Source organism: Petaurus breviceps, unplaced genomic scaffold (assembly GCF_028583685.1).
Source record: "Petaurus breviceps papuanus isolate PSGF00001 unplaced genomic scaffold, PetGlider_PUasm1.0 90604, whole genome shotgun sequence".
In the NCBI taxonomy this organism is placed as follows: Eukaryota; Metazoa; Chordata; class Mammalia; order Diprotodontia; family Petauridae; genus Petaurus; species Petaurus breviceps.
The window spans coordinates 5,384,552-5,399,951 of NW_027187285.1; positions in this window are offsets into that span (position 1 = coordinate 5,384,552).

Genomic DNA, 15,400 nt, shown 5'->3' on the forward strand with positions numbered 1-15,400 from the left:
AATAGGCAATCCTTTTCACATAGTATTAGTATATGAATATTTCTTTGTCTCTCTTAACTGTTCCTTCCATTCTATAATTACATCAACTAGCTGGAGGGTAGACAGCTAGGTGGCTTAATGAATAGAGCATTCTTCCTGAGTTAAAATCTGGCCCCAGACATTTACTAGTTGTCTGACCTGAATAAGTCACTTAACCCTGTTTGCCTCAGTTGCTCATCTGTAAAATGAATTAGAAAAGGAAATGGCAAACCACTCCAGTATCTTTGTCAAGAGAATCCCAAAGGGGGCAGCTAGGTGGTGGAGTGGATAGAATGTCAGCCCTGAAGTCAGGAGGACCTTGGTTCATCCTTTCTCAGACACTTGACACTTACCAGCTGTGTGACCTTGGGTGAGTCATTTAACCACAATTGCCTCACAAAAACAAACAAACAAAAAAAGAAAGCCCCAAATACAGTCACAAAGAGTCAGAAGCTACTAAACAACAACAGCTGGAGGGTTGGGAGACAAATCTAATGTATCTCCTTCCCTAATATATGAGTAATTCCAAGAGTCAGTTTTGTATGGGGGCAAGGGTTCCCAACTTGAAGTATGAGAAGCTTGTCAAAAAACTGAGGGAGTATTTGATAAATAACATATTATCCTATTGAAATATTCCAAAAGTGATGGTTTTAGTTTTCTTGAAAAAGTAAATTAGAGAGAGAATGAGAAGGCAAGGTCAGAGGAAGAAAGGGAAGGAGCCCTATGATGCATCTTAAACGTTTGAATGAGGTAGTTGAATAAATAATTGACCAAAACCAAAAGACTGGAGTTTGGCTATTAAATCCTTTTCATATTGAACTACAAAAGAATCATTAAAGGCCACCCAATGATCATTCATATTGATCTCTGCAATAATCAGAAACTGAATTAATTGCTAATCAAGGAAGTTAGAAAAATTTGAGTGTACCCTTGAGGAAACCTCTCCCATTCCAACCAAACTTGCTCATAATACTTTTCTTCTGTTTATAACAACTTCTTCCTGTGAATCAGGATTCTCAGTCCTGTTCTTAATCAAATTTAAAGGAAAAACAAAGTAACAGACTGAATATGATATGTGAATATGTTTTTTTCAAAAACTATACTGAAAATAAATCTGTTGGCTTACAAGAAACATAAACAAAGTTCTCATTAAGTTCTTTGACTTATTCAAATAAAAATTTAGTATCTTTATCATACTAAATATCACTTATCAAATAAAGGTTATGTGAAAATTAATTTCTATTTTATTACTCTTTGTGTATTTTAAAAAGTTTTCCTAAGCATATGCATGGCAAATCCATGTTGAACAAAGGGTAAAGGGATTTATTGAAAGCCAATGGGTACAGGGACTCAAAAAGTTTGAGAATTCCTGGAATTAGAGATAAGCTAGAACTGGAATTAAGAGACCAAAATTCAAGTCTTAAAAGTTGCATGAAATAAACCCACATAAATCATCAGCATTTCTATATGTTCACAACAATGTCCAACAGCAAGAAATAGAAAAAAAAATCCATTCAAAATAACAGTAGACAATATAAAATATTTGGGAGTCTACCTGCTGACAAACTCAAGACTATAAGAACACAATTACAAAACACTTTTTACACAAACAAAGTCATATCTGAACAATTGGAAAAGTGTTAAGTCCTCATGGGTAGGCCAAACCAATATAATGAAAATGACAATTTGACCTAAATAATTATGGCCCTTATTCAGCACCATCCCAATCAAACTACCAAAAAATTATTTTATAGAGTCAGAAAGAATTGATTTGGAAGAAGAAATGGTCAAGAATATCAAGGTAATTAATGAAAAAAGGTAAAAGAAGGTGACCTTGCTGTACTAGATCTCCGACTGTATTACAAAGTGATAATCATGAAAATAATTTGTACTGGCTAAGACATAGAGTGATAGATCATTGGGATAGATTAGGTACACAAGTCACAATAAGTAATAACCATAGTTATCTGATAAACTTTTTTTTATAAACATAGTGTTTGATAAACAAAAAGATCTCATCTTCTGGGACAATAATTTACTATTTGACCAAAATTTCTGGGAAAAATAGAAAACAGTTTTGCAAAAACTAGGTATAGCCCAACATCTCACACTGTACACCAAGATAAGGTCAAAATATGTATGTGGTTTAGACATAAAGGGTGATACCATAAGCAAAGTTGAGGAATATGGAATAATTTACCTGTCAGGTCTATGGAAAAGAGAATAATTTATGATCAAACAAGAGGTAGAGAGCATTACAGGATGCAAAATGCATAATTTTTAGTCTGTTAAATTTATAAGGTTTTGCACAAACAAGCAAGATTAAAAGGAAAGCAGAAAATTAAGGGAGGAAATTGACTAGTTTCCTGGATAAAGGTCTCATTTCTCAAATATAAATAAAAGAATAAAATTTGGAAGAATATGAGTCACTCCACAATTGATAAATGGTCAAAGGATAAAAGCTATCTATAGTCATATAACAAAATCTTCTAAATCACTATTGATTAGAGAAATGCAAATTAAAACAACTCTGAGGCACCACCTCATAAGTATCAGATTCACTAATATGACAAAAGGAAAATGACAAATTTTGGAAGGAATATAGGAAAACTGGGACACTGCTGCATTGTTGATGGAGTTGTGAACTTATTTAACCATTCTGGACAGCAATTTGAAACTATAGCCAAAGGGCTATAAAACTGTGCATAACCTTTGACCCAACAATACTATTGCTAGGTCTGTATCCCAAAGAGATTTAAAAGGGGGGGGGACCATATATGTACAAAAATATTTATAGCAGCTCTTCTTATGGTGGCAAAGAATAAGAAACTGAGGAAATACCAATCAATTGGGAAATTGCTGAACTAGTTGTGGTATACGATTGTAATGGAAAACTATTCTGCTATAAGAAAGGATGAGCAGAATGCTTTCAGGAAAAGCTGGGAAGACTTACATGAAATGAACTGAACCAAGAGAACATTGCACACAGTAGCAGAAATGCACAGTACAATGATCAACTGTTTATAACTTAGCCATTCTCAGCAATACAAGGATCTAAAGCAATTCTGAAGAATTTATGCTGAAAAATACTATCCACCTCCAGAGAAAGAATTGATGGAGTCTGAGTGCATATTGAAGCTTACTATTTTTAACCTTTTTTTTAATGCTCTTTTTTTTTGGTCTGTGTTTTCTTTTACAACATGACTGATATGGAAATAGGTTTTGCATGACTGTATGTATACAACCTATATCAAACTGCTTGCCTCCTCAATGAGGAGAGAAGAAAGGGAGGGAAAAAGAGAATTTGGAACACAAAGTTTTAAAAAAATATATTAAAAATTGTTATTATGTGTAACTGGAATTTTTTCAAAATAATAGAAAGAATTAAGATAGAATCAGTAGAGAAGTATAATACATTTTTGGAAATCTAAAAATGGGAAAAATCACTTGATTTTACAGGATCTTAGTTTTCTTACCTATAAAATGAGGGCATTGTATCCAACTCTCATGACCCTATTTGGGGTTTTTAAAGATAGTGGGGTGGTTTGCCATTTCCTTCTCCAGTTCATTTTACAGATGAGAAAATTGAGGCAAACAGGGTTAAGTGACTTGTCCAGGGTCACACAGCTTGTGTCAGAAGCTAGATTTGAATTCAGAAGGATGAATTTTTCTGACTTCAGGCCTGGAGCTCTGAGCCACCTAGCTGCCTACCTCATAGGTTTGCAAGGGGGAAATTGCTTTGCAATTCTTAAAATGCTATATAGATATAAGCTATTATTAAGAACTGAGAGCATCAGAATTTGGGGTATGGTTAAACAAGTTGTAGTATATTAATATAATGGAGTATTACTGTGCTGTATAAAAAAATAATTATGAGGAATACAGAAAAGCTTGGGAAGACTTAGATGAACTGATGCAAAGTGAGGTAAGAAGAAGCAGTAAAACAATATAAATAATGACTACAACCATGTAAATAGAAAGAACAATAACAAAGTAAACAAAATTGAATGATGTAAAAGGACAATGATCAAGCTTGGCCAGAGGGAAGAGATACAAAAACTCCCTTGCTTCTTTGCAGAAGTAGGGAAACTATATATGGATGTGAAATTCTGCATAAAACGTTGTGCTTGATTGGTGTATGATAATTTGTTTTGCTGAACTATTTTTTACCCTCTTTGTTATAAGGAATGGCCCTCTGGGTGGTGGAGGGGAAGAGATTGTTTTGTGAAATGTGATGTTCTATAAATGATAAAAAAAATTTTTTTAAAGAATTGAAGTTAAAAAACATCTAAGGATATGTATATATAAAGACAGTCATATGAGGGATAGTTAAATAATAATTGACATTTATGCAGCACTTCAGAATTTGTAGCTTGCTTTATATTCATTATCTCATTTGGGGCAGCTAGGTGGTGTAGTAGATAGAAGACCTGCATGTAGTGAGGGAAGACCTGAGTTCAAATCCAGCTTCAGATACTTACTAGCTACGTGACCCTGAGAAAGTTTCTTAATCTCTTTTTTGCCTCAATTCTCTTATCTGTAAAATGGATATAATAATAGCACCTACCTCTCAGGGTTGTTTTGAAAAGCAAATGAGATAATAATTATAAAGGGCTTTGCACAGTGCCTGGAACATAATAAAGTATTATAAAAATGTTAAGTATTATTAACTATTATTTCATCCTTTCAACAACCCTATGTGGTAGGTACCATATGTTTAATTATTCCCATTTTTTCCAAGAAAAAAATGGAGGCTCAGCGACATGAAGTGATGTGTTCATGATCATGAAGCTACTGTTACAGGAAGTACCTGAACTTGGGTCTTCTTCATTACAATTCGGGCATTTTGCTAGGCCAAGCTGCCTCTCTGGAAGTCTTTAAATATTCAGAAATTCAAAGGAGTTGAAACTTGATATCACATAAGATGTGAATACATCATCTATTAAGAGTAACAAGTGGAGCAAGAAGGATTGATGTTGTTCAGCTGTGTCCAACTCTGTGACCCTATTTGGAGTTTTCTTGGCAACGATACTAATTTGCCATTTCCTTCTCTAACTCATTTTACAGATGAAAAAACTGAGGCTAACAAGGTTAAGTGACTTGCCTAGGGTCACCCAGCTAGTGTCTGAGGGCAGATTTGAACTCAGGAAGAAAAATCTTCCTGATTCTAAGCACAGTGTTCACTCCACCTAGTTGCCCCCAGCAATAAGGATATAATGTAACAAAGACATTATAGGTACTTAAAGTCTATGGACAGTGAAAATGCACCAGGCATTGGCTCACCTGAGTATATTTACAACTTTCTACTCTTTAGACTGATTTCCTAAGTATGTGTCTCTAACTAGACTGCTAGCTGCTTCTTCTACATATACACAAACATGCATGAACATCTTCACATAAGCAATAATCAGCCTTCCACCTGAACATCAAATATCAGTAAAAGAAGTAAGGGAGTGGGGAAAATCTTCATAGCAGTAAAGAAAGCAGTTTTTCTGAAACTTTAATATTTAATTGTTTAAGAGATCAGTGAGTAAAGTGCTGGCCCCGGAGCTGGGAGGACCTGTTTGGCTCTGGCCTCAGACACTCAACACACACACACACACAAAACCTAGCTGTGTAACCTTGGGCAAGTTACTTAGCCCCAATCGCCCTCCAAAAGGAAAAAAAAAGAGAGAGAGAGAGAGAGAGAGAGATCAGTGAAGTCACTGCAGGCCTGAAGTCATTAGAATTGTGTATAAGATACCTGATTTCCCTTAGTAATCCTGGGTTTCAAGAGACAATAGAGGGTGAGAAGGTTATTATAATCACACTGGCTAAAAAGTGACAACTGAATGTAAGAAAGAAAACTACAGAGCAAAAAAGTATAAAAGCCCAGCAGTGTTTCTGGGAAGGCATTACCAAATATCTACAAAAACTTCTGACGCCATCATTCTATTACAAGGGATAACATATGCTTAAGAAGACATCTTCCAGCTCTAAATATATGTCCTTATAACCATCTGTATGAGCGTTCTGTACAAGTGCAATCAAACCAACTCTCTTCCTGCTATTCAGTTTGGGGCCTAGCTCGTCTTCCACCTGCAACGACTATTTGAGATACTTGTACAGCCATGCTGTGAAGATATTACAGACCACTGCAATAAAAAGGAAGTATCACAACACAGTGAGTCACACACATTTTTTTGTTTCCCATTGCATATAAAAATTATGTTTACACAATAGTGTAGTCTGTTAGGTGTGCATTTTACTTACAATAGAATTTCTTTCAAAACTGGAGCCAATCCTTTCAAACCCTGCTCTGTATTATCAACTAAGTTTATGTGATATTCTTCAATATTGTTGTGTCTCAGAGAAGATGAAGGGCTGAGGAATGGGAGAGAGATGGGAGAACCGCTGGGTGATGGAACAGTTAGAGAACACACAACATTTACCAAGTAAGTTCGGCATCTTAGGCAAGAAAGTTTAGTAGCACCCCAAAACGATAATACTAACATCAAAGATCACTAATCACAGATCACTATAAAAATATGAAATGTTTTTGTTTTTGTTCGTTTTTTTAATTAAATTTTATGTTTATTTTTAGCTTACATCATTCATTTGCACAAGATTTTGAGTTACAAATTTTCTCCCTGTCTTTCCCCTACCCATCACCCCAAAACAGTGATCTCACTGTATACCTCCTCCCCCAATCTGCTCTCTCCTATATCCTCCTCCAACCCCCCCTCTGATTTTCCAGTAGGGCAAGATGGATCTCCATCCCCCAGTGCTTGTATATCTTATTTCCCAGTTGCATGTAAAATAGTAATAATAATATATTTTTAAGCATTTGATTTTAAAACTTTGACTTAAAATTTTATAATTCTTTTTAATTTTTTAAATTTTTAAAATTTTAAAACTTTGAACAGGTTTGTTCCCTTCCTTCCTTGTCACTCACCCTTACTGGGAAGATAAGCAATTCAGTATAGGTTGTACATGTATAGCTACGCAAAACATTTCCATAGTAGATATATTGTGAAAGACTAATTATATTTCCCTCCATCCTATCCCACCCCCCTATATTGTTCTATTCTCTACTTTGACTCTGTCTCTTTTCAAAAGCCTGTGCTTCTAACTACCCTCCCCCCCAACCTGCCCTCCCCTCCATCATCTCCCCTCTCATCCCCTTCCACCCTACTCTCCTATAGTGTGTATGTCATTCCCTCTCTAAGCCAAATTCAATAATAAGGTTGTCCCATTACCTTTTGCCCTCCTGTTCTTCCCCTCCATTGTAACAGTTTTCCCTTCCCTCTTCTTGCCTATTCTATAATACATATATAAAGATAATTTACCCCATTCTGTCTCACCCCATCTCCTCTCTTTGTATTCCTCTCTCACCTCTCAATTTTAACTTTTAAGTATCATGCCTTCCTATTCAATTGATTCCATGTCCTCTATGTACACCTGTCCACATATATACACACACTCACATATGTATTCATACATCGCTCCTATATAGAAATATATATGTATGTATACATAATATATGTATATACACATTTATATTCCCTTCACCTATCCTCATACTGAGAAAAGTTTTATAAGTTACAATTATCATTTTTCCATGTAGGAATGTAAATAGTTCGACTTTGATAAGTTCCTTATAATTTCTTTTCCCTGTTTACCTTCTTGTATTTGAATGTCAAATTTTCTATTCAACTCTGGTTTTTTCATCAAGAATGCTTGAAAGTCCTCTATTCCACTGAATGACCATATTTTTCCCTGAAACATGATACTCAGTTTTGCTGGGTAGGTGATTCTTGGTTTTAATCCCAGCTCCATTGACCTCCAGAATATCATATTCCAAGACTTTCGATCCTTCAACTTAAAAGCTACCAGGTCTTTTGTTATACTGATTTTGTTTCCACAATATTCAAATTGTTTCTTCTTGGCTGCTCATAATATTTTCTCCTTGATCTGGGAATTCCAGAACTTGGCTATAATATTCCTAGGAGTTTTCTTTTGGGGATCTTTTTCAAGAGGTGATTGGTGGATTCTTTCAACCTCTATTTTACCCTCCAGTTCTAAAGCATCAGGGCAATTTTCCTTCAGAATTTCTTGAAGGATAATTTCTAGGTTCTTTTTTTGATGATGGCTTTCAGGTAGTCCAATAATTTTTAAATGATCTCTCCTGGATCTATTTTCGAGGTCAGTGGTTTTTCCAATGAGATATTTCACATTGACTTCTATTTTCTCATTTGTTTGGATCTGTTTAATAGTATCTAGATTTCTCATAAAGTCACTAGCTTCCATTTTCTACAGTCTAATTCTAAAGGAATTGTTCTGTTCAGTGAGCTTTTGATATTCTTTTTTCCATTAGGAAAATTCGGCTTTTTAAGGCATTCTTCTTCTCATTGGCTTTTTTAGCCTCTTTTGCCATTCGAATTAGTCTATTTTTAAGGTATTGTTTTCTTCAGTAAGATTGTTGACTCTCTTTTCATGATTTTCTTGCATCATTCTCATTTCTCTTCCCAATTTTTCCTCCACTTCTCTTACTTGGTTTTCAAAATCCTTCTTAAGTTCCTCTATGGCCTGTAACCAATTCATATTTTTCTTGGAAACTTCTGGTGCAGGAGTTCTGACTTTGTTGTCTTCCTGACATTCCATGCTTTGACCCTTTTTGTCTTCAAAAAAGGAATCCAAAGTTGGAATCTTGTACTTGCTTTGCTTCCTTTGCTTGTTCATGTTTCCACTCAATAACCTAACTTTTGAGCTTTTTGCCACAGTAGAACTCTGCTTCCAGAGAGGAGAGCTTTGTCCCAAATCTCTGGGGTTTTCACAGCTGCTGGAGCTATTAGTTGGGTGCCCTCTCTAATGCCTCCACAGGCTCTGGCACCTGGTCACACACACCCCAGGACCTCCACCCACAACAGCAATCCAGATCCAAGCAGGTTAAAGGAAGAGAAATTACCCCTCAGGATGTTCTCTTGGTCCCCCTACAATCTGCAGGCCGGGAGCTCTGAAGCAGCCACATGGTGGCAGCTGCATAGCCATAGAGCCTCAGTTGCTTCTCCCTCCAGGTGCATAGTCTGGACTGCACTCTTGGACCCCCTGTTCTCAAAGTCCACATTGATCTTTTACTTTGCCTTTGGCATTTATGGGTTGATAATTCTGGAAGCCACCACAGCTGCTGGTGATCCATTCTCTGAAGTCCCTCCAGCTTGGGCTGGTCAGGGCTGCACTGAGGCTAAAACCTTGGTCTCACGTGCTTGGCTCTGCTCCCAGCACACTGTGATGGAGCCTTCCTGCCCACAGGCTGGGCTGCCTGCAGTGGAAAATTTGTTTCTCTCTGACACTTTGTGTGTTCTGCAACTCTAAAGTTTGCTTAGAGTCTCATATATATATATATATATTCTTTAAAGCAATTGGGGTTAAATAACTTGCCCAAGGTTACACGGCCAGTTTTTTTTGTGTGGGTGTTAAGTATCTGAGGCTGGAACTGATCCCAGGTCCTCCCAACTCCAGGACCGGCGCTCTTACTCACTGTGCGACTTAGCCGCCCCTAGAGTCATATTATATAGGTATTTGAGGTGGTTATGTGGGGAGCTCAGGGAGTTTTCCTGCTTCTATGCTATCATCTTGGCTCTGCCCCAACAAATGTAATAATAATGAAAAAGTTTGAAATATGAGAATTATCAAAATGTAGCAGAGACATGTTGTGAGCACATGCTTTTGGAAAAATGGCAGCAATAGACTTACTTGACAGGGTTTTCACAGACTTTCGGCTTATAAAAAATGCAGTATCTGTGAAGTGAAATAAAGTGAAGCACAATAAAATGAAGTATGCCTGTACTGTTTGACCAGATCTATCAGATGTCTATGAAAACACATCACAGTCTGAAAAGCAGGCATTCTTTACCATCTGTTTTTCCTGTGTGTGGATTTACACTGAATCCTTTTACATTTTGTAAAATTCATTGGAAGATCTCATAGTCTATAGAAAAATCTCTCTTTTATTTGGATTGTATACTGGACATACTCCATGTCACTAGTGAACAATTATGGAGAATATACTTTGTCTTGTTTTATGCCTTGCTTTATATTAATTAACAAAGGATTGTTGAATAATACTGTCATAATTATCTATCAAAGAATCTTGTATGATCTTACTGTCTATGAGAGATATCTTTTTGGAGGAGAACATTTAAGGATGCAATTCATTCTATCAAATAAAATGTTATTAATTAGTCAACAAATAATAAGCACAATGTGATCTTGTATTCTTTGAACCTTTCAGTAAATTGTGTGACTAAAATAAAATATCACAAAATATTTTCACCAAAGATACCCTTGATATATGTATAGATTAATCTCAGAAAATGTATATATAGATGGAAAAGTAGGCATTCAGTCAGGGGCAATGCTGTCTTTGATTGCTTGTTACAGGAGGAATAATATTATGTTGGGGTGGGTTGTCAATCTATTATCTTTAATTTTTTCAGGCACATTGAGAATCAATTCGTCAGTTCACTCAAAATTGTATTATCTCTAGCACAGACTTCTTTGTGTATTCTTGGTCTGTCTCTGTTATATTTCCCATCTTTGTTTTTTTCAGTGCAATTTCTGCTTCTTCATGTAGAAAGCATATTAGGGACTGTGATGTTAGGTTCAAATATGGTGACTCCACTGTCACAGATGGAGAAAACAGTTTGTTGGAGAAATGTTGAAAATTCTTTGCATTTTTTTGTCTGCTTACTATCTTTTCAGTTTCGACTTTATATGCTCTTAGGATGATCTGACTTAATTGGGTCTCACATCAAGCTTTCTGCAAATTTGTTCTGCCATGCCCCACCCCTGAACTCCTGGCTGCTTTATGAAGCAATACAGTTCACAATATATTTTTTTTAATGATTTGTCATTTTTTTTTCATTTATTTACAAACTATTGGACATTTAGGTTATTTCCAGTTCCTTGTCATCACAAGTAATGCTAACATTTACATATATTTATATATGTATATATACAAATATAAAGATACATACATGTATGTATGTATACACACACAAATCTGGCCCTGACAGAAAGATAAAGAGAAGACAAGTTCTCATCATGCCCACTGTTTGTTAGTTAAGAAAAGGAATTTTATTTGGTAGAGCAAATGTTACCTTAAAGTCTCTCTTTGAACACAGTATCTGCCAAACACACTTTATCAGCATCATCTGTGCTCATGATACTCAAATCTACCTCTTTTGTCCTAACAGCTTTCTGTTGATCTCCAATCTCACATCTCTAATTGACTTTCAGACATCCCAAATTGAATGTCTATAGACATCTTAATCTCAACTTTCTAAAACCAAACTCATTATCTTTTTGCCTACCAGGGATGGAGAATCTGGGACCTCAAGGCCAGATGTGACTTTCTAGACCCTTGGATACAGTGTTTTGACTGAGACCAAGTTTTACAGAACAAGCCCTTTCATTAAGGGGATTTGTTCTGTGAAGCTTGGATGTGGTCAAAGAGTCGCACTTGAGGACCTAGAGGGCCACATGTGACCTCGGGGCCACAGGTCCCCCATCCCACAATTCCACTCACTCTTACCTTCCCTATTACTGTTGAGGTCAACAGAATCTTTCCAGTTCCCCAGGCTCCCAGTCTAGGTGTCATACTTGAGTCCTCACTATCTCTCATCCCCTCATAGCCAATATATTGCCATGGCCTGTCAGTTTTACCTTTGTAGCATCCCTTAAATATGTCCCCTTCTCTTTTCTAACACTGCCTCTTCTTTGATGGAGGCCCTTATCACTTCATTCCTGGAATATTTGCAATAACCTGCTGATGAGTCTGCCTGCCTTAATTCTCTCTTCACTCCAATCTATTCATTCATTCTGTCACCAAAGTGATTTTTCCTAATGCACAGATCTGACCAGGTCACTTCTGTCATTTTTTTTGTGTTAAGTATCTGAGTCCTGATTTGAACTCAGGTCCTTCTGACACCAGGGCCAGTACTTTATTCACTGTGCCACCTGTAGCAGCAAGCACCCTAGCATACCCAGGGTGGCTGCCAACACAAGTTCCTAGATGTGCTTTTTTAAAGGAAAGCAACTCAAAATGGGTTAACAATCTTACTTTAATCAATCAAACATATATAATTTACCTAGTTCAGGGGGAAAAGTCAGAACCCTGAACTTCAGAGAATACAAACAGAAATTACAAGCAGATAGAGAAACATTTCAGCAGATAGGCTTCCAGCTGTCTGACCATTACATCCATACCTAGTCAGTTACCAGAGAGGGAAGCACCAACATCTGGGTTTTCAAAGCTGGGGGGCTCAATGACTGCCCAGAGTGTTGTCTGGTTAAATCACACAAACTCTTCCCCAAAGCAAAACCTCACATCAGGGTACATATAGCCTCCTGGATCAGAGAATGTCACAGCCCTCTTGACCCACTGTCCAATCACAAAGTAACAAGATGTGTGCGTTCCTGAAAAACAAGCCTCCCACCACAGACTCCATGTGACCACATTCCACCTATTAGGGGGCAGAGTATATTTTCAAATCTGGGAAGGTTCTCAGAGTCACTGAAGCCTATCAAAGGGCCAAGGGGCAGGGAAGATCTTCAGATTCCCATTCCCATAACACCACCTAGGGTTGTTTTTTCTTTTTTTTTAATATACTTTGATCAGCATTCAAACTCCATCAGTTCTTTCTCCGGAGATGGAGAGCATTTTTCATCATAAGTCCTTCAGAATTGTCTTGGATCATTGTTTTGCTGAGAATAACTAAGTCATTCACAGATGATCATTTTACAATATTGCTTTTACTATGTACAATATTCTCCTGATTCTGCTGACTTCCCTTGGCATCAGTTCTCATAAGTCTTTCCAGGTTTTTCTGAGAGCCTCCTGCTCATCATTTCTTATAATAACATAATAGTATTATTCCATCATAATCATATATGATAACTTGGACAGTCACTCCCCAATTGGTAGGTATCCCCTCAATTTCCAATTATTTGTGAACACTAAAGGATGTACTATAAATATTTTTGTACATATAGTTCCTTTTACCTTTTTGTCTTTTATCTCTTTAAGATACAGACCTAGTAGTGGTTTTGCTGAGTCAAAGGAGATGCCTCGTTTTATGGCCCAAATTGCTGTACAGAATGGTTGAGTCAATTCACAAATCCACCAACAGTGCATTAGTGTCTCAATTTCCCTATATTCCCTCCGACATTTGTCAGTTTCCCTTTTTGTCATATTAGCCAATCTAATAGGTGAGAGGTGGTACCTCAGAGTTGTTTTAATTTTCATTTTCTAATCCTGCTTTCCTGTAGCATAATATAGATTTCTATACCCAACTGAGTGTACAAGTTATTCCCTCTTTGAACCAATTCTGATGAGGGTAAGGTTCAAGTTGCTCCTGCCTACTTTTCCCATTCCCCCCTTCACTGTAAAAGCTCTTTTGGGCCTCTTTTATGTGAGAAAATTTGCTGCCTTCTATCATTTTTCCACTACATTCTTTTTTTCTCACCCTTTCATTGTATTTTTTTTAGAGACTATCCCATCATATTCAACTCATCCCTGTGACCTCTGTATATTGAGAAAGGAGAAGGGAATTTATAATTTTCATATTAATTGATATCATATGTGTAATGAATATACTAATAATTTAGTTTTCTCAAGAGCTTCCTCTCTGACTCAGGAGTCAGAGCTCACAATGCAGCTTAAACTGATTAATCAAAACTCTGACAACGCTCACAATCACTGGACCTTAAGTGAAGCAAATTAAAGATTGTACAACTTGTTCCCATCACAGAACTCTGGTTCTATACTCTAGGGGAAGTGGTCATAACCCCCCAGGACTTAACTCCAGAATTGTATTGTGGGATTTGTGAGTTTCTCATAAGGAACCACTAAATGATTGTTTGTAATCCACCTTCCCCCTTCCTTCCCCACTTGTGATTTAAGTATATAACCTATGCTTTCACTTGAGCTAAGAGAACATTCCTGACTCTGACGCTGATTAATTACACTACTTGATTACTGGCATTCCCATCTCTAGACCTACTTTGTATGACTCCAAGCACTCTCAGGTTAGAGACTGGCTCAGTAAAAATCCTTTTAACACTATGTATACTCCTTCTAAATGTTCTAATAATAAAAAAAAACAGTTCTTAGGAGTTATAAGTATCACCTTGCCATGTAGGAATGTAAGTAGTTTAACCTTATTGAATTCTTCATTGTTTTTCTTTACTATTACCTTTTTTTTGCTTTTCTTAAATTTTGTTATTTGAAAATCAAATTTTCTATTCCACTCTGATCATCAAGAATGCTTGAAAGTCATCTGTTTCATTTAATGTTGATTTGAAGGACTATGCTCAGTTTTGCTAGGTTCGGGATTCTTATTTGTAATCCTAGCTCCTTTGCCTTCCAGAATATCATAGTCTAAGCCCTCTGTTTCTTTAATGTAGAAGTTGCTAAATCTTGTGTTATTCTGATGTTATTCCATGATACTTAAATTGTTTCTGTCTGGCTGCTTGCAATGTTTTTTCTGACCTGGGAGTTCTGGATTTTAGCTATAACATTCCTGGGAGTTTCATTTTGGTAACTCTTTCAGGAGGTGATTGGTGGATTCTTTCCATTTCTATTTTGCTCTCTGGTTCTAGAATATCAGGACAGTTTTCCTTGATAATTTCTTGAAAAATTATGTCCATGCTCTTTTTTTTTTTATCATGGCTGTCAGGTAGTGCAATCATTCTTAAATTCTCTCTCTTTGATCTATTTTCCAGGACACTTGTTTTCCAATGAGATATTTTTACATAGTCTTCTTTTTTTTAGTCTTTTTATTTTGTTTTATTGTTTCTTGATTTCCAGTGGAGTTATTAGCGTCCAGTTGTCTGTTTCTAATTTTTGAAGACTGATTTTCTTCAATGAGTGTTTATATTTCCTTTCCCATTTGGCCAATTCTGCTGTTTTGGGGTAAGTTTTTAATTTTAAACTTAAATACAAAATAAAAAAAGAAAAAAATTTCCATGTACACAACAGAACATAAGAGAAGATTCAATACAAAACAAAACATTTCCATTTCAAGAAAACGTACACAAAAAATACTACACATTATTTTCTAAGCTGTCCAGCTTTTCTTTGCTTCCTTATAGGTTTCCTTTTGGTCTCTGCTGTGCACTTTTTACTTTATTTTTCCCTCTTCCCCTCCCCCCACCAAAGGCTACATTTAAACAAGGAGATACACACACATGTATATACATATACATCTATAAACATATACACATATATATGCTCATATGTGTAAGACCATATTATTGTCATCTGTTTCTCTGAAGGCAGATGTATCTTCTTTCATAAGTCCAAGTCTTTCCATGTTTTTCTATATCAACCAGCTTATTA